Below are 21,845 nucleotides of genomic sequence, written 5' to 3'. Positions count from 1 at the left end.
AGAGAAACACGGTATCAGTTGGGAGTCTGGTACCATTTTTCACCTGGGACCATTTAATATCTTCGGTACTACTGAACACTTCTACATTTTATATACAATTCTCTAATTTGATCATTTAGATACAGTCTTTCATGTTCAATTTGAATATTCGACGTACAATTTCTGGTTGAATTTAACGAAGGTAAAGCAATACGAGCAGATAGTTTCGTATACTTTCCAAAGGAGCCCCACGAAAAGAAAGAGTGAATCTAAACATACATATAAGTCATTCATTGCACAAATCGATTAACTCCATAAAAGAAAAAGTTGAGAAATGCGATGAAATATAAAAAGTTATGACTATACCACGTACTTCGACACTTAAATTTAAATTTCAGATTTTTCAAAAAGTGGAGTTAATCGATTCGTGCAATGAACGGCTCGTATACAACTATACTTCAGCCTCCTCTTCGCGTTTCATTTCCAAAATATTCCACTGTCCAACCCCATCCACCGTAAAAATTCCAATTCATTGCTTCAAATCTACTCCAACAAAATGTTAATCCAACACCTCAACTAAAGGATCGAAAAACGTCGAGTCCTTCCCAATAAAAATTCGTTCCTCGATCGTAAGACGGCTCGATCGACTAATGCTTCGATCGCGATCGATACCTACGTGCTCGCCCCATCGGACGACGATTCGATTGCCACGAAGACGCGACGCTCGACGAAAATCGACTCTCGCGTGACTGTCTACTTCGTCGAGGATCGAATGCGCGATTCGAGGGGGATCACGCGCGACTGAGCTTCGAAAGCACGCATCTGCTTCACCGCGAGTCAACCGCTCCCGCGCCCCATCCGCAGTCTAATTCCAGAAATACGGAGAAACACGTATAATTAGGACGACGACGGCCACCACGACGTCGCCGCGAAATGCTCTGCGCGAAAAGAACCGCGACCCGTCGCAGCCGCCGTCGCGGATGGATCTATGGAGCGTGCAATGTCAAAGGATTATTGGGTGGGAGAGGAGGGCGGCAGTTTGTCGAGAAAAAAAAGAGACTTTGTAGACGAGCTGGGAAGATTGGATTTCGATTGAAACATTTGGCAGAAAAGAGGGGAGTTTTTAAATAATTTAACGGGATGTTACGAAATTGGAGTTTTCCTTTTAAATGGAAAATGTAAAGGATGGATTGTTTAAAGTAATTTGAAGAAATTGTGTTTGTACAGTTCATCTGAAAGGAGAGTTTGTATTTTCACTGAAAAATGTGACGAAAAGAAAGGATTGTTTAAAGGAATTTAAAGAACTTTTGTATCTCTAACGAGGGACGTTAAACATATTCTCTTCTGAAAAGATCGGTTTGACTGTAACAATACTATACTAAATTTGAATTTTATATTCGTAGTACTTCCAATTTCCACATACCTCAAAATCATTATTTATACGAAGTACTTATTGCGATATGAATTTCTTTATACACATATCAAACCAGACAACTGTGTATTAGGTGAACCGAAAAGTAATGTCGTTTCTGTGCATCTCAATACTTCTTTATCATTCATCGACTCATTGATTCTTAACCATCTGGCATTGAATATTTGCACACTAGATGGCAAAAGGTTGTTGATAACGAGGATAATTACATAATCGATTAAAAATAGAAATTTATTAAGAATGTATTTGTCTGAATTTAATGTAAAAGAGATGACATTACTTTTCGGTACACCTAATACATAATAATTTTTTGAATAGCTGTGAACGAATGAAATAGCCTCTAAAAGATAGAACGAGTCTTATAAATTGAATTATTGAACAAAAAATAAAATAAAAATAAACTCATAAATGATGAATAACATCCCCCTTCAAAAACATAGATTCCAGATCGATTACATTAAAACCCAACCCATCGAGCGTTAAAATGCGAGTTGGGAGGCGTCAAAAGGAAAGTTAAAAATGCAATTTCGTTCAGGCGGTGACGCGGCCTCGACGGTATTCAAAATTTTGTCACGCAAATTGTTCACGACGGTCACGAAAATTGTTCAATTTTCGTTTCCACGGTCCCGTCAGAGTCCTATTTTCCATCGGTTCTCGAGATAAATTTCGACTGAAAATTGATTGCTGGCAAGCGCGTCGATGGATCCTACCCCCGTGACACGTCAAATTTTCGACGCCAGTTCGAGCTTAAGGGAAACAAAGGGCCTTGATTACGAGGGGGCGTTTGGACAAAAACTGAGGGGCGGTGAAGGGGTTTGGGGAGGTAAAAAACGAAACACCGACCAAAGGAAAGCGTGACGCGCATCCAGCGACGAATAATGGAAAGCGCGGTCTCCATTTCGAGCCACGCGTGTCCCCCTCGAGAAATAAATCAAATATCGACGGTATTCGTCCTCACCCTTCACCCAGTAAATCGAATTCCTGTGGAACTGGCTCGTTGACAGCGGCGACAGTATGAATGAACTCGTAAGACATCCCTGCCTTTAGGCTCGATGAATTTATCTCGCTTTTATGCGATCGCCACCGAAAATTACCGAAAAATGGAAGAATTTACGCGGTGCCCACTGCAAATCGAGGAAAAACAGGACCAACGTTTGATTTTCGTCTCAAATAGAGTTCTATCGATTCGAATCTAACTTTGAGTCATTCTCAGAGTCAACAAAAATTCTACCAGTAAAATAACAAAGTGCTTGTAGTGTAAACAAATGTATTCCTAAAATTGTAATCAACTGTAATGTAAGATTTCTAAATTTTAAATTATTAATCTGTGTCCCTATCAACCCTGAAGACGTTAAAATAAACTGAATATAATAACAGAACCAACAAAAATTCTACCAGCAAAATAACAAAGTGCTTGTCGTGTAAACAAATGTATTCCTAAAATTGTAATCAACTGTAATGTAAGATTTCTAAAGTGTAAATTATTACCCTGTGTCCCTATCAACCTTGAAGAGATTCACATAAATGAAATATAATAGGGGAACATCGTTCGGTGGGAATATACAAATTATTTTGTCTTCCAATAAATTTCCCTTGGAGAATAAAGATGCCACGGATGCTACAATTTATTCGAAGCATACCATCTTTTAAACAAATATACGAATTTTGCGACACGATTAAATTCAGTGCAATTCTCTTCAGAATACCTTTGCTTACAATGCAATTATTCATTTGTAAACTGAGTTAAATATGTCTAAGCAAATACCAGTTATAAATAAATGATTTGAATTTGCTCCTCCCTCTTCATCTTTCCAGACTTTGAGGTTCATCTGAAATTCACTGGCGGGAATGACGAATGGTATTACACACTATAAAATAATCAAGGCGAGGATACAAAAATAAAAGTATAGATTATCGATTCGTGCGTGAGCGTTTTACATAAACGCGATCTCTACTGTTCCAGACCATGAAATATGGTCGATTTCCGTACAAAAAGACTTGTTCTTCGCTACCTCTTATTTCTAGTGGCTTCGAAAATAAAAAATTATATCGGAAACACCGAATAGAATCGTTGTCACGAGGAAGAGAGAACGTATCGACGCAAATAAAGAGGATTGGGAACTTGACATTCGCGGTCCAGCTGCAGATTTTATCTCTCTCCGTGTTTTAATAACACACAATTATATTTAGTTCGTTTTAGTTTATTCCGAATGTTGAACGTCATAGAAATTCCGTCTACTCGGATAGAATTAAGTTGCAGAGTGATTAGTGATTACTGGAAACAGTGACACGTTACTAATTACCGACATGCGCCATCGTCTGTGTAATCATTAAACATCAAGGCAACTAATTTTCCAATTTCTGGCTAAGAATTCGCGTACGAAATTCAGCTCCATTAATCCTGTATATAATTTTCAACTACAAATAAACAGACGCATTAATCACTTTAAAGAAGTGATGCGTAAATAAATGTCTCCCACGGAAATTCCACGAATTATTCGTGACTCCGCAGAGAATCTCGATTAATTCGATTGTCGAGGAAGCTGCGAGATATTCATCGTAGTCACATTTATTTCCGTCGAATACTCGTCTTGACTTCCCTCCAAAGTTTCGATCGGCTTCGATTCGCCTGCATCGATATCCTAATTTAACGCGACAACCTGACGCGAGTTATTATTTCTCTTACGCAAGTTTCGTGTTTGACTTCTGACACGAGCGTTTAGCGATTTCGCAGAGCCCTGAGTAGCTTAACCCAGTTAAAGTCAGACACTTCGTTAACGTGGTAGGCTTCGAATAATTCGCTTCGGTTGGACCAAGAAATTATCGCTAACTTTTATTGTTCTTCCACGAACTGTTTACTAACTTTGCGTAATTTTATTGGCGGAGTTGTTTTTAGTTATATTTGCAGGAATTTTTAGAGATGCGATACTGAATTTTTATGCCGATGTATGAGATGGTGATTAGGCTGTTATCTCGTGCCAAGAAGTTACCATCTAGCTACTTTAAGTGTTTATTAATGAAAGTATATTCGTCCGTTGTTGTTTCTTATTAAATTATGCATTAATAATAAATTATGGAGCTAATCGGAGCATCGAGAAACCTGAAGACATGAATACTAATGACAAAATAGTTTTCTAATTTTATTAAAGAGTCTATTATCGCTCCTACAAGCGTCATAAAAATAAACAGATAATACAAAGAGACACACTCGCGTGAATAGTAAAGGATCTCTTGCGCGAATGTCTTGTTAAGTAAAATCTATCTTGTTGAACAGGGAAAATGAAACACCTGTCACGGTTGAAGCTCCTCTGGCAATTAATGGACCAATACTTGGCAACTTTCGCCCAGGAACCGTTGCATCTCGTAATAGACCGTCCACTTCCGGTGGAGAAGGAAAGGTTGATGAAAAACGACGTGTGTAATCCGAACTCAAGAAAACTGTTCGTGAAACGATTAGCTGGCCGAGTTTTAAACACTTTGATTGTGATTTATTAGGGCTATGAATCAATTCATCCTACATACTGATTTCGTTAGAATTGATTTCTTGGGTAATGGAGTATTTCAAATACTGGATGAAAGTGATAGGTCCAGGAGTCTACTGTTACAAAGTTTATTAACGAGAAAAATGGGTTTCAAAGAAACAAGTGTTGCGCAAGAGGATTAACAATTTAGATAAGTGACGTAACATCGATATTTTCACGCATCTATTTCCACAAAGATTTACCTGACGTAAAACATCGATGTAGTCCACGTTTCCATGTAAATCCCTCGGTACAGTTCTCGAATTGGGAATCGATGCAGTTAACCGGTTAACAAAGTGGCGATTAATAAGGCATTAATGCATCGGTGTCATCGCGATTACCGCGAGCCAACCTCGTTTAACTCTCGACGCGGGCATCCCTCTTGCTCGGAATTCAATTTGGCACTATTTTAGGGGATAATTTATTCGTTCCTCTCGAGTCGTTGTATTGAGAGAATTATTCGTAACCCAACCATCGCGATAAGTTGCCTCCGGAGCAGATTATTCGCCATTGCAATTCAACGCATTTCTCGTTCTCATTAATTTCGGAGAAGGGCAAAACCGTTTCCCATCTCGCTTTTCGTTTGATTATCGTTCAGTTAATTTCCCAGGATTCGCTATGAAAATTAGAAAGAAACGAACCGAAGCTGAGAACGTAAAGTAAAAATAATCGAAGGGATTCTTATATAGATAAGATATATAAGAATAAAATAGAAGTATAGAAGGATATAATAGAAGTTAATATAATGATTTTAAAAGTAGGAGAATCTCAAAATGGGTAGCATGATGAGATTAATGAAGCGAAAGGATCAGAAGTCTACAGCTGACTGAAAAGTCTATATAAAAATAAAAAGGAAATGATATAAAGGTAAAAATCTAAAGAACAAATAATGGAACACATATTCAGGTAGGCTAGTCTGATGATCTTAGAAATAGGGGAACCTCAAAATGGGTCCCATGGTGAAATTAATGGGCTGAAAGGATCAACGTCTAACGAAGCGCGGAAAGAACATCTAACAAAGAAGTGAACATTTTGTTTCGAATCCTGAAATTCCACTCTTCTATGAGGTTACCACCGTACGTTTCCAAGCAGTCCTTTTGTCGCGACTTTTTCGCCGAAAATTCTGTTTCGTCTTTCATCTATTTCCTGTCACGACGCTTCCAAGCTCTGTCGCTTCGTTGAATTTTCGCCTCGTCCGTTTCTATTTCCTCTCAGTTCTTCTTCGAGCTTTTTCTTACGTTACTCGAGTTACTCCTCCTCTAGGTCGATACATGACCCCACTGGTCCTCGTTAAGATCTTCTCCTTTTCCATCATATTAATGGATATTAATGGATATTCTTTGATGTTGCTTCAATTTTAGCTCTTTTCATCAACAATATATGGTGGCGAATTTATGGAAGTATTTTTACTTGTACATCACTTGACTTGAGATTTGTGGTTTTATTTTCCTTTGTGAGGTACGGTAAAGAGTAGCACAAGCTTTAAATTAGACACTTGATAAGTAGGGAATATCGTATATATGTGTCTTCCTGTTCTGTAGTTTCTAAATGTCAGTCGCAGCTGCAACAAATTGTTCTCTTCTTTAATGTAAATCTAACTTCTAACAATATCCAGGTGTTTGTTACTGAACCAAAGCCATTACTATTTTCTATGTCCACCTTTTCTCATTTTATTCCTTCTAAATTTTAGTCAAGCTTTACACTCAAAAATATAAATAATAATAATCCTCTTGCCCCTCCCTCCAGAGCTACGAAATTTCCTAGCTTCCCAATCTTTAATATAGAAAATTCAACGTTTTCATCGCCACTTCTACGACTGTCGAGCTGCGCAAAAGAGGTTGCGAAAGAGTAAACTAATCTTCTAATCCCTTTCGAAAAGCTTGGCGCTGCACAGAACGACATTCCGGAAACGATAGTTTCCAAAAGGAACGAGCGAAACGTCGAGCTACCAGGCCAGATAGCGATCGCTCCTTCGCTTCGCAAACCGGGACGAAATTTCTTTGGCAAGTGCCGTTCTATGCGTATAGTCGCCTGACGGATCACTATAGTCGATCTAACGATTTAAACGCGGAAAGAACAACCGCGAGGACAGGTGAGAGAAGGATGGCATTCCCTGGACGCGATCAAGCGTCCCAGCCAGACCGTTAGTTGGTGCTTTTGTGGACCAAACGGACTATTTATAACGAATGTTAAATGCCACTGAAACGAATATTGTAGCAACCATATAGATATAATATATATCTTTCTGTGGTCATACTCGAGGTAACTCGGTTGGTAACTAATTCATAACAGTTCTGATACACCTGTACTTCGATTTAACCCTTCTGGGATTAGGTAGATCAATCCTTTCAGACCTGAATTATTTTTTTTCGTACTAATGTAATTTAATTTTTAAGATTAACTTGAACTAAAATTAATATGAAAAAAAACTTTTTAAATCCTAATAGTGTAATTGTTGAGAAGAACTACTCTTCCTGAAATTTTGTGTTCCTCCAGGTCTGAAGGGGTTAAAAAATCGCTTGCTCAGTTTTGATATTTTATTTAAAGCTTTTCGTTCGGCTGGCAAGGCTAAGGAACTAAAGGTAAATGGTAAACAAATGAGAACAAGTTAAGAAATTGAAACAAGTCAGAAATTAGGAACTTGTTGACACTGTTGTGATTAAGATTGGAGATTCACGAATTAACAATCCCTTCCTGTAACGTCTTCTATACCTTCTTCTCGTACATTGTGTGCTTCGAAGAGCTCAGTGGCACTCGCGTGGTCTCGTTTCGAGCGTCTCGAAAATTTATGCGTTTGGACGCGGTCCCCATAGCGGACACGAATAACCAATCGATGCAGAAATGTTATATTGTGTTCAAATAGACTGTTAATTGTATTCGTGCACCGCACGTGCGAACTTTGCCAAATCGCAATGTATGTTTTGACTCGGGCGGATACGCATCTAATTCTGGATATCCGAACGGTTCGTAAAACGTGAGCCTGGAATGATTTGTGTTATGGGTATTTACGTAATAACGAACGCAAAAATACTGGATTTTGTGTTCCAGTTTACTTTTCTTTCTATTCTTCATTTTTTCTAGGGAGAACTGAAACATTTGTCTTTCAAACTATTATTGGTGTGTCCATTCTGCAAGGACGGGAGAGTGTCAAAGGATTGGAAGATCCAATTGAGCATATTTATTTATTATTTCGGAAGCGTGGATTCCTGGAGAGGTTAATGTCAGTACCACGGTGGAATTGTTTTTTATTTATGCCCAGTTTTCACCTTGGAGCACGTCGGGTGCAAAAACTAGTATAATAACTGTTCGGTTTTATAAAATGTGGCCGTAAGTGAAGAGAGTTTGAGAGAAATTCGCCCATTAGTTTGCTAAAAAACCATTCACGAACAAGTATCTAAATAAAACTACTACATTAACAAAAGAAATAACAAGTTAAGTCTCTGTAATAACCTTATCTATAATTATACTTGGATAAACAAAGGAACATTTACTTCTTCTACATTCGTTAACACACATTTTCCCCAATCTACACGAGATTGTTCTCTTCGCAAACAATGAATGAAAAGTAACTTCTTTTCTTGTCCGAATGAAAATAATACATTTCTCTGGTGTCCAATGAATTATGGGCGTCAGTAATGGAGAATACAACTATCGTCTGGTCAGGTTTGGTCACGTGGGACGCGTTTTATGGCCGATTTATCGCGTCGATGGATCCTCGATTCAAAACGGCGGTAACGGGCAGTAACCACCCGCGAAATGGATTATTTATAAACGTAACATCGTTCTGTCGCGCTTCAGCCAGATGGCAACACCGGCTGAAAGCTTTCGCGCGAACTCGAAAGCTCTTGGGAGTCGAAAGCTTTTCGGGGAGAACCGCCAGATGGAGACGAGCTCATGTAAGACTTAATTTCAAATCACAATTAAATTTTATATTGGATTACTTCGTTCAAATTTCAATTGTATATTATTATATTGAATTATTCAACTTAGGCTTAAATTGCATACCATTATATCGAAGCACTTGGTCCAACTCTGAATTTTATATTAATGCATTGAATTATTTTGTTTAGATCTCAATTTTATATTCTTGTGTTGAATTATTTCATTCAGACTTATGTTGCGAAGTATTATATTTGAGCAGTCAATCCAAGTCTAAATTTTATGAATCAGATTTGCATCATTTTTAGTTACGTCTTGAAAGGACCCGTTTAAAATGTAAATTAGTCACGAGTATCGAGTGACATCCCTCGCGAATTAAATATTGATTAGAATTTAGTCTCCGAAAGATCAAAAATAAAACTTCCTGGTGCAGAGGAATTGATTTATTACCCGACGCAATGACTCACAACTTTGAAACTAACTTTTCCATCGGGTGACGGGAAAAGTACCGCATACCGTGTTTCAAATTGACACTAATAGATAGTCGAAATTCCTGCCCGCGAGAAGAGTCTTTGAACTACAGTACATCGGATCTGCCAAAGCGCGAAGAGGCGAGTTTTGGCAGCACGATGAAATACGAAAATATGAAAAATATTTGCGGCACGTCCAGTGAGCGCGCAAACGAACAACAAAACGAATGGCGCCAGCGTTAATGAAACTCGTATCATCCCCGATAAGAAAATAACGCGGTAATCACTGCGTTGAATATTCTATCAAACGAATAATTCACGAGAGACATAATTAGTCGAATAAAGAAAATGCTGGTGGGTCGTCGTTTGCGATTCACATTTATTCTGCGAGTAATTCATTCTAGTCTCTAATTAGCTTAGCATTCCCTGGATTATTCTGGGCTCACGAATTTGGGATGGTTGGAGTATCTCATTGTGCGACTACTGCTGCGAAATGCTTCCGATGATTAGTGCCACCAGAACTCAATTTTATGAATTTTCGTTTTCTATCTAACTCATTGATGATTTAAGTAAGAATAATCGCAGTATGAACTACTCTATATATATATATATAATTACAAGCATTTGACTTGCTTTCTACAACTAAAACAGTACTAATTAAACTTTTGTTATTAATTTAAAAATTTATTCTAGGCAAAGGTGGCACACTGAAGCTAATCATATAAAGAAAAGAACATAACGAAGACTATAATGGACATAACCAACATGAGATTCGAGACATTTATAAATGAAAAACTCATTTAATAACGATCAATACGTAAATAATAAAACTCGCAAACCTCCATTTATTAAAACAGTAATAAACAAAGTAACCTTTCCTTTGATCCAACCAGATTGAAATTGACTGACCAAACAAAGCGTCTCGAAAAATCCCGTAAAAATTTGCTAAATTGCCACGAAAAACAACGGACTCGTGCCCAGACAATAAAATTTCTTGCGCACGATAATTGTTCGTTTAAATAATCCGAGTCATCTGTCAGGCACAGCGGATACACGTGCACGTTATTACATAACGTGACAACAAGTCTTTTTATCGAGAACACGTTATTTTTGTCGCGAGGTTATTTTACGAAAGCACTTTCGATAGAATCGAGGAAGTTTTGTTCAGGACGAGAAAGTGCCCGCTTGTCTCGCAGCCTTTTATTAAAAATATCAAAACTCTAAAGAAAAAGTGACTTTATTTTTATTCGCGATGGACTTCCACTTGGCTTACTTGTAACGATAAATTTTAATTGAGATTATGGTTGCTTCAGTGCGTGTTCCTGTTTTTTATTGAATATACTGCAAGAGAATTTTTTGACAATTGTTTAGACGTCAATGAAAAGATTGACTTTTAACTTACACAGAAAAACATACCTAGACAGCTGCATATATATGTAGTTTACTATTTTATTCCTCTTAAATTTTAGTGATGCTTCCACGTAAAAATGTATTTAAAATAAAAATTCTTTGGCAGTGTACTCAATGAATACGAAAGAATTCTCAGCAGAGTTAAAAAGGTTTTGATAGTAAAAATGATTGGAAATTGTTTTCATCTAGGTAAAATACATTTTTTGTCAAACACACTTTCAGCAAACTAGAAGTTCGGTTGCTCGCAAAGCGTGGGACCGGAACATGTGACAAGGGGACGCCGACTCTAGAAGTAAATGGCGGAAGTACCTAAGGACACTCGTAACATTTGAATTTCATGAGGCAGTGACTAATCCAGATAAATGAAAATACGTGTAAACAAGTAACCCTAGCGACCGTCCGTGTAACTTACGCAAAACCATTTTAAAGAAGACACTAGAGAGCTTCGTTAAAAAAAATAATCAATCGTATTTTTATTATTCTACAAATTACTATCGAAATTAAATTGGAAGGAACTCCTACAAGAATCCCATTTCTAAAATTTCTATAATAATTCGGTCCTTAAGTAATTATCAAAAGAAATCATAAGAAAAATTTATGACAAAAACAGTCACTGCACTCTGATACATACTTGCGATTACTGTCTAACATTTTAACGAAGGCAACCACTTTTTCCTTTTCAGCAATCATCCGAAATGGGATTGCACTGATTTTAATAAGGAGCGGGACCGTGTAAACTGGTTCTGGTCGTGGTTGGTGTCGCAATATCAAAGACCACATCAGGCGGAAAAAGATTGCGAATTCTTCTGGCGTAAATCAAGCCGCAGAAGCGAAATGTCCGCACGTTTTCGTCACGAGGAAGGAAAAACCTTCAAAGGGGAGCGTAAATCTTATCCGAGAGATGCAAGTATCCCGCTAAGCTCGTTTGGCTGTTTTACGAGCGAGTGACCTCGCCAAAAAAGGGCCTTTATTACAAGATAAAATAACCGAAAGGAGCAACGAGCTCGCTAAAACTGCAAAAGAAAGAAAAAACGAAAACGAAAATAAAAATTCCAAGGAAAAAGTAAGTTAACGCAAAGTAACGTGTTCCAAGAAATTGAGTCTCGAGAATTCATTGAAAACAATATTCTTCGAATGCTTCGAGTTATTTGTGAATCACTCTATAAATATAAACACAATCAATATAGGATGTCCGAGTATAATTGAATTTTAATTAAAATTTATTGGAAATCTACGATAAAATTTACCAAATATTTCTATTGGAAAATACAGACTAATTAATTTAAGAGGGAATTTAAACCAATTTAAGAGTAAAAAGTCTATAGAAAAAAAATATTATTTAATGGAATAGGTCTGGGTTAGGTAGGGTAGCTATCGACTCAAATGATCCCCAAGCTATTAAATCATTCAACTCGTGCCTGGAACATTCCGTCTCCGTGTTCGATTCCAGGAGGGGTAATTGGACGGTGTGTTTCTGCCAGACTACCCCGTTTCGTCGGAAAACAGAAGAGGAGAAAGTCAGAAAATTCAAAAAGCGAAAAAATAATATTATTTGCGCAGCCGAGCCGCACACAGGATAATCTATAGTTCCACGAAGCCCGGGTGATGGCGTGTCCCGGCTCGAATTAGTTCCCAGCCGCCGAATGTCTTTAAAAATATTACCTTTATAAATAATATTTTCTTCGAGGGAACACGGATTTTCGGAAAACTTTCCTTTAAAAATAATTGAATCGACGAGGAGAGAAAGAGGAACAAAGATGCTCTTACTTTTAAGAGAAGAAAAAGAAATATGCATGTTCTATAGATCGCCAGCTAAACCGCGGAAAATTGGAGGTACCGATGCAAAGTTGAAACACATCGAGGTGGACGCTTCTATGATTTATCAATAAGATATATAATAGGTGTACTAATAGATAATGAAATTTTGTGATGTCTCGGCTGTTGAGTTACAAACGACTTGGACTCGAATCATTCGTTAAAAATTTCGACAAGAATAAATACTCAAGGCTCTGAATAATTCACACATCGTCGTGCAAAACGCAGTAGTTGCGAAATCCAGCACGCGGCAATTTCGCGTTTCAATTTTCGTCACGTTTCAAATTATTTTTGATAAAATAGTTCGCATAAAAATCGGAGCAATAACGAACAAACAGTTACGACAACAAAGATGATGGCTTTGTTAAAGAATAAAACAATTTTTAATTGTTATGTTTTAGAATCTTCGAAACGAAATTTCGAAGTAAAATTCGAACAAATATCACGTCTAGCCCCAAACAAAATTCGCGATACAATCCAGCGCCGTTTACTTCCGTGGCAGGTGCCAGATAATGCGATTTCTCGTGGCTCCAGCCGTCGAGTCTACATGCAAATCGGTCTTGTGGCGACTGGTGCAGCATGAAATTGATCATTCGAGAAGCACAACCGATACGACGTGGATTCGTGGCCATCCGAGGAAGGTGGTCGTCGGAGGCACGTGAAATCGAGGAAAGGATCGGCGGGCAAAGCGAGGACAGACAACGGAGAGAATCTATTTCGAGAATCGGCCGCGGAATCGGCCCTCGGCGCGTCGCGTATGACCGAGCACCCAACGAGAGGAGCGTTCGCTAATTGAGACGCCAGAGGCATCGACCAGAAACCAAAACGGAAGCGGCTCTCGCCCTCTTGGTTCCGTCGTCGTCGAGCTAAACGAAATTGCCCCTGGATCTCGGTTCTCGATCAACGAAGCGAGTCGCCGAATTTGTCGTGGACGCGGCGCACACCGAGGCCGCTGTTCCTCTTCTTGATTAACGCGCGCGGTGCCAAGAAAACTTTCGGGAAGGGGTTCAGGACCAGTTCCTGGCTGCTTATTCGAGACGACAACCGATCAATAATTAAGCGATAGATAATTAACACTTTATCTACCGGGCGATTTAGAAACAGACTTTAATTCAAACAAGCATTTTCTACAGTATCATATGCCAATCTAGGCTAACAATAATTCAATAATAATATTGAAAGGCATGTCTGTTTCCAAACACTGAACATTGTAAGTAGACAACCATCGACACGGTAAATAAATTCGAATAGCTAAATACTGCAACTAAAAAGCCTAAAAATAGGCTCCCGGTAAATAAAGTGTTAATAATAGCAAACCATCGATTATTTTGTATACTTTGTCCGGTATCATGAATCAAATTATTATTATTATTGCTATTAGACTTTTCAGAGCGACCAGGGTCTACTTAAGTCATTAATAACTAGAACAAACCACTTATAAGCGATCCCTCTTTCCTTATTATTAGACTGCGGATCTTTATGCATTTATAGGAAATTTGAATGTGCAAGAAACTAAAAAATGGAAAAAATATGGAAGAATATAACAAAGATTGAAAGTAAAGTTCATGTTATAATATTTGCGGAATAAAATAAAATCCTATTTAGCTTCAATTTTTGTAGGCACGTTCGCAAAGATTTTATTTTCCATTATGATCAGCGGTCTACTTATTATGTTGTTATATAATAATGTTTATATTTAAACATTTCAGACACTGACAACATCCAGATACAAACATCGAATAACAGATAAAAGTCATACATTTAGACCGTATATCCTCAACAAAAATTACAATATGAATCCGTAAAGAAATTTTTAAAAATTTCAATCGAACAATCAAATCGAACGAACATAAATTACTCTACAGAATTTTCGTTATTCGTCTATTACTCGAATAAAATTTTGCCTAACTCTGAATCACTCTAATACACACGTGTTATGTTACGAGAGATTACACGTGTTATGTTACGAGAGATTACGCGTGTTCTGACCGCGTTGCGTAGCCAATTGCGGACAGCGGGTATCCCATAAACTCGGAGTGTATTGACTCTAAAACTCTATCGACTCCTACTTGGGTGGACAATATAAATGAAAAATATGAGTCACTTTCTACTTATATTCCTGTTCAGTAATATTGCACCTACGCGTTTCGTCTTGCCTCGTGTTCGGCTGTGCAGATTACACGCAACGTACCGACGTTACTTGGCTTGTCAAACGACTCGTTTCATTCACAATTGCTCGCTCTACGAATAAAGGCCCACGTTTGCTCCATCCTCGTTTCCTTCGCGTCATTGCAATCTATTCCAGCGATCAGTAGAACACGCGCTACAATATCAAATTTTCTCTATTTTTTACCGACGAGGAAGGTAATCTTTTTATAGATTGTTAACAGTATTCATGGATGATCAACTGTTTATTATTCAATTTACGAATCAAATTTTGTATCTCTTGAATGTGAACTATATTTACTAATCTAATCTAATAAAAGAAAAATTTCATTGCAAATTCACAGTATGCTTCTAATCATCCCCATCAAAAAGAGTTTGGAAATGGATCAAAATTCGTATTTCTCGAGCATGAACGATGCCTACTAAATCTATCACGGAAAAAGAAAAATTCTATTGCTAATTTATGTCATATTAATATACTTCTAATTACCCCATTTTAAGAAGAGTTTAAAATTTCTCTTTAAATGATTCACACCACTCTACACCCCTATAAAAATTTAAATCAGAATTTTATTTCCCAAACGTAAATTACGACTACCCCGATCTAACAACGACTCCGTTTGAAATTCCTATATTACTCCCCTGATCACCCTCCTAAACATCACTTAAGACTCTATTGCGCGCGATTCATGACATAGCACGATACAACGCTAACGTCATGAATATATTCACGGGATCATTGGTGGGAACTGGCCGTAGAGCGTTCCATCTACGAGCCCGGCGCAAACCCGGTGCAAACCCGGCGACACTGATCTAGCATTTTCGTCGCTACGATCAATAACATAATTCAACCGCACTTTTCTAACTAATGCGACGCACTCGGGGACAGATGAAACGATCGTCTCGTTGCCGTTAGTGCGCTCGAACATTAATTTCCGCAAGATTGTTTCCTCTAGCAAAATGTAGGGAATAAGATGACGCGAGGAGAAGAAGGGAGTCTGAATATATTCCTGAACGCGACTAACGGTGCCATTTCGCGAAAAGTTATTCAAAACTCCGTTATTAAAATAGGTGGTGCTTCTGGGTACTATCAGAATTTATTGGAACTTTATTGGAATAAATGTTGATTGCAATTTTAAAATAGAATGATTGGGTGCTGGTATAAAGATATTCAAAATTGACGAGACTTTGTGCTTTTTAACTCTATAACTACCAAGACAATTTGAACTCTGAATAATTATTTTTTAAGTTGTTCAAATATTAGCAATGCTTTTGGTACAATTATTTTAATAGGATGGCAAATTATGCTACTTCCTCATTTAATTTCGAAAATATGATAGTGCTATCGACAGCCACGAATTGTCCTCTGGTAGTCCCAGTGGCAATGTCTTGAAATTTCTATCATGGCCAGTGTATCTCACGCAGAGATGGACCAAACCCTAGACTTCGAATAAATCTGAAGTTTGTCGATATGTTTGTCTCGTTTCTTCTTTTGAACATTTTCCAAAGAAGGAAACGAGACAAACAAATCGACAAACTTCAGATTTATTCGAAGCCTAGGGTTTTGCCCATCACTGATCTCACGCAAAATTTAACATCGAAAAATCCACGTCTAAAATCTCCACTCCCTTTCTCTAAAAAATTCTAAATCCTGACCTCGTTTATCTGTACAATTGAAAGTTCGATGTCCATCTCCAAGAAACCAAAGAATTTGAGAAAGAATCAACTATGGTTTCCTCTCGTGAGGTTTAAAGGGGTACGAGGGAACCTGCCTGGAAATATGCCTGAGCGTTTCGTAGTGCGTACATACATAGTAATTCACAACGGAAACGACGTTGCCAGGAAAAACGGCCACGGAACGGTTTGCCCTGCCTCCGCAACGGGAATTCCAATTCCGGCTGCAACAGGTCTAAATAGTAGTGGCCGGCGCGTAACTCCGTTGGCGCATATAAATAAGTCTGGGGCTGCTAGTAATGACGTGGGATTACGGCGGTGCAGACGCTGCTATCGACGTCAGACTCGCGACGCGAACGAATCGTGCGTGTATGGGTCTGTAAACGTTGGCTAGAAATAATCTTTCGAATCGCCCCGGACCCGAACTGTCGAGACTTCGGCGAATCCGAACGAGTTACTGTCGATAACGTTCGCCAAAGCCTCCCTTCATCGACTTTGGATTCGCGGAAACTCGATTAGGCACGGTGTACGTTGAACAGAGAGCATTGGATGCTATCTGTGATTCGTACGGGCTCCAACAATTGAAGCCCTCAACTTGAAGGTTGGGTGATGTGGCAATTATCGTGAGGGAACCCTATGCACTTCAAGTAGGCTATGGTAGGCTATCTTCGAGGAGTTTCTTATTGGATTTTTGATTTTAATCGCATTCGATGACCGTGGGAAATGACCTGACATTTTGTAAAGTGTATGATTTTTTATATAAACATAAATGAACAAAGTTCAATGAAATTATTATATTTGCTTTATTATTCCCACTAGGACCCCTCCAAATGTCTAATCAGTGGTCTTAGGAATGCAAAGGATCAGGAGGGGCAGTCACTCGCATTGCTCCAAAGTAAATGTTTTCTGACAATCTTATAATAGTCCCCTAATTTTGGAAATTGTTTTTTTTTTTCTTTTTTTTAAGAGTGACTATCGTTGCTTTCTTAATGAACGATTCACGCGTCAATAGCGATTAGGGTTTCCAATTCGAAATTTAAGCGCGCTTTGAGTGCACCGGTGCTGGAAATGGCGACAATTAGGAGATCGATGGCCGCTTACGTGAGCAGCGAGGCCAATGAAGTCTGGGTCGACGATTTTAGCGGAAACATTAATCGCGTGCGACGACGTCATCGCGGATAGCAGCTACGCAAGGTCATGACAGCATCGGCGATGCTGTCACGAATAATTCGAGAGGAGTCACTCCGTGTGCAGCCAGTTAGGAGGAAGTTAGCTAATAGTTGGACCTATAAGTTGGTTAAATTAATTACAACTCAAACTCTAATGTAAAGGTGTCTATATTTTATTCGTTATTCGACAGGTTCGTCCAAGTGACTCACACGGTGACTAGAGACGATTTCTCAGGTGAAAAATTGCTGTCAGTTTCAGTCGAATCAGTTTCAGCTCGAAATATACTAATTTCATTCTATAATTAGAATTTTGATATTCCTGTAGTGGATAAGAAGGCGTGCATGTTAAAGAGGTGTTCATGTTTTATTCGTTATTCGAATTTTGAATTGAGATAAGAATTTCGCTCGACGCTACTGACTATAAACGCCATCTAGTAGTGAGTATACGAAATTACATGGCAAGTAGGTATTATAGTCACTAACGAGGGGATATCGCGAAGTGTGTTAGAAATTTTTTAATCAGTTTTTTGATCAGATGTAAAGAAGGGTATGTAGAACAATTTCTGAAAGTAGTAAGGAGCGACTCTCTTTCGTTTTTGAAAAATAAATTTTTCAAAATATCACTTCAGTTGCACGAATTATTTTCTCGACAGATCCAAGGAGCCTTCGAATCAACCGTCACGCGGTTGTTATTCGCCCTTGCCCCACTCTTGTTCGATAGCGAGCCGCAACCCTCGACTCGTATACGAGGGGTGCGGTCTCTTTCTTCGACGATCCTTCGATCGATATGGATCTCGCTATCGCGCGTCCGCGACTCGTGTCCCTCCTATTTTTGCTTGTGTAGTTTCCCTTAGTTATCGTAGCTTGGTATTGGTTGTGGGTACCTTAGTTTGGTTTGCTTAGTTTTAAGGCATGTACCTAAGTTAGTTTTAAGGCATGGATGTACGAGTGTCTGTCCTCTACCAAACAATTATTAATCAACTTATTTTGTTTGTTCGTAGGTCCATATTGGACTCGTACCTTCGTACTCAACTTCGGTCATTCCGCTTCATGTGATAAGTGAAGTGACCAACTGTGTAACTGGAGAGAAAGGTCGGTTGCCGTCCTCCTGGTGGATCTGTATTCGAGAGGAAGACAATCGGCTCCTCCGGATCAGTTCTCTACTCCCTGTATCACGTCTAGCGTAGTCCAGGCTCCCGGCGCAGTGAAACGGATGCAAGTCGGGTCCTATCGTGGCTCCTGGCGGGGTGCAAGTTGTAGAGGACTGGTTCGGAGGCGTCGGTCGTCTTCCTCTCGAGTCAGATCCATCAAGAGGAAACGGGACTGACTCAGTAAGTCCGTTACATGGTCGCGTCGTGTCGCGATTTCCATTTAGCTTCCATTTAGATCAAATAATTATTTGGCAGAATCAGACATAGACTTTGGAAATCAAAGGGAGTTTGTTTTCTTTGATTTCCATGGTTTCGTACTTAGTATTAAGCTCGTCGACTCTATGTAGAGTATGCATCTACATATGTATACTCTATTTAGAGGGAGATCGAAAGAACTTTGATTCCTTCTATCTCCGGGTCTCCAGTCGCAGCAACCTCCACGCGGTGAGACCTGGTAATCAGTATTAATTCGTGACGAACAATCCTTTGTCTCGAATAATATCGAGCTAATGGCTGCGAACTTGGAATAAGATCTTTAGATATAAAAAGTGTAAAGTAGAAGTGTCAAGTGCAAAAGTTTAAAGTGCAAAAGTGTAAAGTGTAAAGTGTAAAGTGTAAAGTGTAATTTATAAAAATGATAATAAGTAACTGATAAAATAGATGTACGTTATTAAATAACAATAAACGTAGGTTCAATTTCTTTTAGGTGTAAAGTATTAAGTGTAAAGTGTAATTTATAAAAATAAGTGAGATAAACTCATTTCATATCCTGACTTTTTCGTCAATGCGATGAAAAACATAAATATTGCACAATATTTTATAAAAACAATAATAAGTGAGACTGATAAAATAAATGTACGTTATTAACTAACAATAAACGTACGTTAAATTTCTTGTAGGTCCTCTCGACAAGCGCTAACATTAAAATAAGCGAAATAAATTTCAATTGCATTCACAAATTTCCATCAGGAATTATGATTTTCCTAAAGGCGACACTTTCTCACGATAATAAAAAGAAAAAGAAAATGAAACCCCGGCACTTCACCAAAATCATAAACATCTTTCCCAAAGTACTATTCTGCACAAATATCGCCATAATTCAAACAAGTATCCATTAAACGTGTTCTAAAACAGTTACTCGACATAGGATCACAAAATGTTAAGGAATACTTGTTGTACCAGGGGATATTCGAATGCTCAGAATTTTATCGAAGGTGTGAATTGCAGTGGCTACGAATGTCGTCACCTTACGGTTTCCGAGGCGCAAGGTCGGCTGGCCAAACGCAGGTCGAGATTTTTGTCAAGACTCGTTGCTCGTGCCAAGAATTTCGCGATCCACGGTATACGTATTCTAATTGCACACCGTTCTTTCTGCGTACGAGCACGCATTTTCTGAGCGTCATTCGCATAGCGTTCGAAGAACAGTGGTTTAATCAATCAAAGCTAATCGAATGACTTGTACACAATTTTTCAAGGTTGCAACATTTGTTTGAATTTTTTGGGAAGCAATGACGCAAGTCTTTAATAAATCAGGAGTATGAAATTGTTGAACTCTTTTTTGAAAAATAAACTAAAATACTATTACCATAGGTAATACTACAAGGAATTTGTAGCCACATGTTTCTACGAAAATAAAATTTAATATAAAATAATTCTAAAGGTTAATAAGGTTCTAAAGGTTAATACATATCTGGACATGTGTTTATTCAGAATCTCTTGTTCTCTTTAACGAGTTTTATCAGCTTGCAATAAAAGATTACAACAAAATTAAACTCAACATCCCCTAAGAGGTTGCTATTTACAGTAGTACAAAATATATATTAAGATATTTTTGATCCCTTCCAAGTACCTCAAACCACAATAAAAAAAAAAAAAAATTGTGCTTATCTACTCCCAGAGAATAAAATTCAACATTTACAAAGGTCTAAAATCCAATATTCATCCTACATATTTATTAAAATTCTTTCGTTTCCTCCCAATGAATCCCATCAGTCTGCAAGCTGCCCCACCTATAATTCATAGACACCTCTCGCACCATTAACTACTCTACTACCACTTAGCTTCAAGACGAAAAAAGTTCGAGATTGTATTAAGCGATGAACGAATCGGTCGAGGAAAGTTTAAAAGTAGTCCACGGCGCGATTAATCGAAGAAAGTGAGTCGAGATGGGGACGTCGACACGTAACTCGATGGCTCTTTCGTAGTTCGCAAAATTCGTCGCGCAAATTACTCCGTGCTCCTGACGTCCAATTAATCATCGTAATTTTCAGTTACTCATCCGGTTATCAAGCGTTGAATTATTTGCCAGCGCGACACGGGCCGATCCCGGTGAATCCTCCATATTGCATTAGCTATGCTACCAGTACGCCATTTTTCACCCTCTCGGTCGTACATTGGTCAAATTTGTTGGTTCACGAAGCTAGCGTTCACGGAAAGACTTGTATGTTCAAAAACGAAGGAGAATATTTAATAATTTTGATTTTATTAACCCTATGAATTTTCAATTTTTAATCGCCAGGAAAATTGCAAATATATATTAATTGGAATTGATTATACTTTGAAAATAAATCTTCATACATAATAAATTGTTAACTTCTACTGTCATTTTATTTTCAAAATTACTGCACAACCAATTATTAAATTCAATTTTTATGTTAGTAGATACTCTATAGTAAAGTAAAGATACTCTTAATAAAAGTACTTGTTCGAGACTAATATTATCCTTCGTTCTTCTTATTCTTATTAGTGTTGAGAGCCGAGAAATATTCTACACTATTCTAGTGTACTTGGCGCAATAGAGGAAGCAAGGAATAAATAACAAACATTATACGCACGAGTTCAGAATTATTAATAACAATGACGAAAATAGTGACAGTATTAGAATGAGAAGATAATAACAAAACCACTCGCGAAAGCCAAAATATATTTGTCAATGAGCTGGACAACGAATGTGTGTTGTTGCTCGTCGCGATCAAAATTAATAGTAAAAGCGAACATAGTTGATCTTGACCAATGGGTTCATTTGAATATTTTTGGTAAAGACATGGAACAATTTTAAATAATACGAGAAGGACTTTATATGCAACAAAATTTTAAAGGATACTCAAAAGAATATATAGGAATAAAGAATTTAAAGAAAAAGCTTTATGTTTCCTAGGTTTTGATAGACCCGCCCTGGT

At 38.1% G+C, this 21,845-nt stretch overlaps 1 protein-coding gene across 5 annotated transcripts in view; it reads right to left on the bottom strand.

Annotated features, from left to right (window-relative positions):
• Positions 1–21,845, bottom strand: part of LOC128874483 (tropomodulin) — a 74,701-nt gene that overhangs the window by 45,026 nt on the left and 7,830 nt on the right. The window contains exon 1 of one of the 5 annotated variants that reach the window (XM_054119325.1): positions 656–797. The exons of 3 other annotated variants lie outside the window; for them this stretch is intronic. The gene's annotated coding sequence lies outside the window, so the exon portion shown is untranslated. Of the gene's footprint in view, positions 1–651; positions 798–21,845 lie in introns of those variants that run through there. One more of the 5 variants, XM_054119326.1, reaches the window with a different exon arrangement.

This window comes from Hylaeus volcanicus, chromosome 3, assembly GCF_026283585.1.
Source record: "Hylaeus volcanicus isolate JK05 chromosome 3, UHH_iyHylVolc1.0_haploid, whole genome shotgun sequence".
In the NCBI taxonomy this organism is placed as follows: Eukaryota; Metazoa; Arthropoda; class Insecta; order Hymenoptera; family Colletidae; genus Hylaeus; species Hylaeus volcanicus.
The sequence above is the reverse complement of the archived record's forward strand: the minus strand, read 5'-3'. Positions and strand labels throughout refer to the sequence as shown.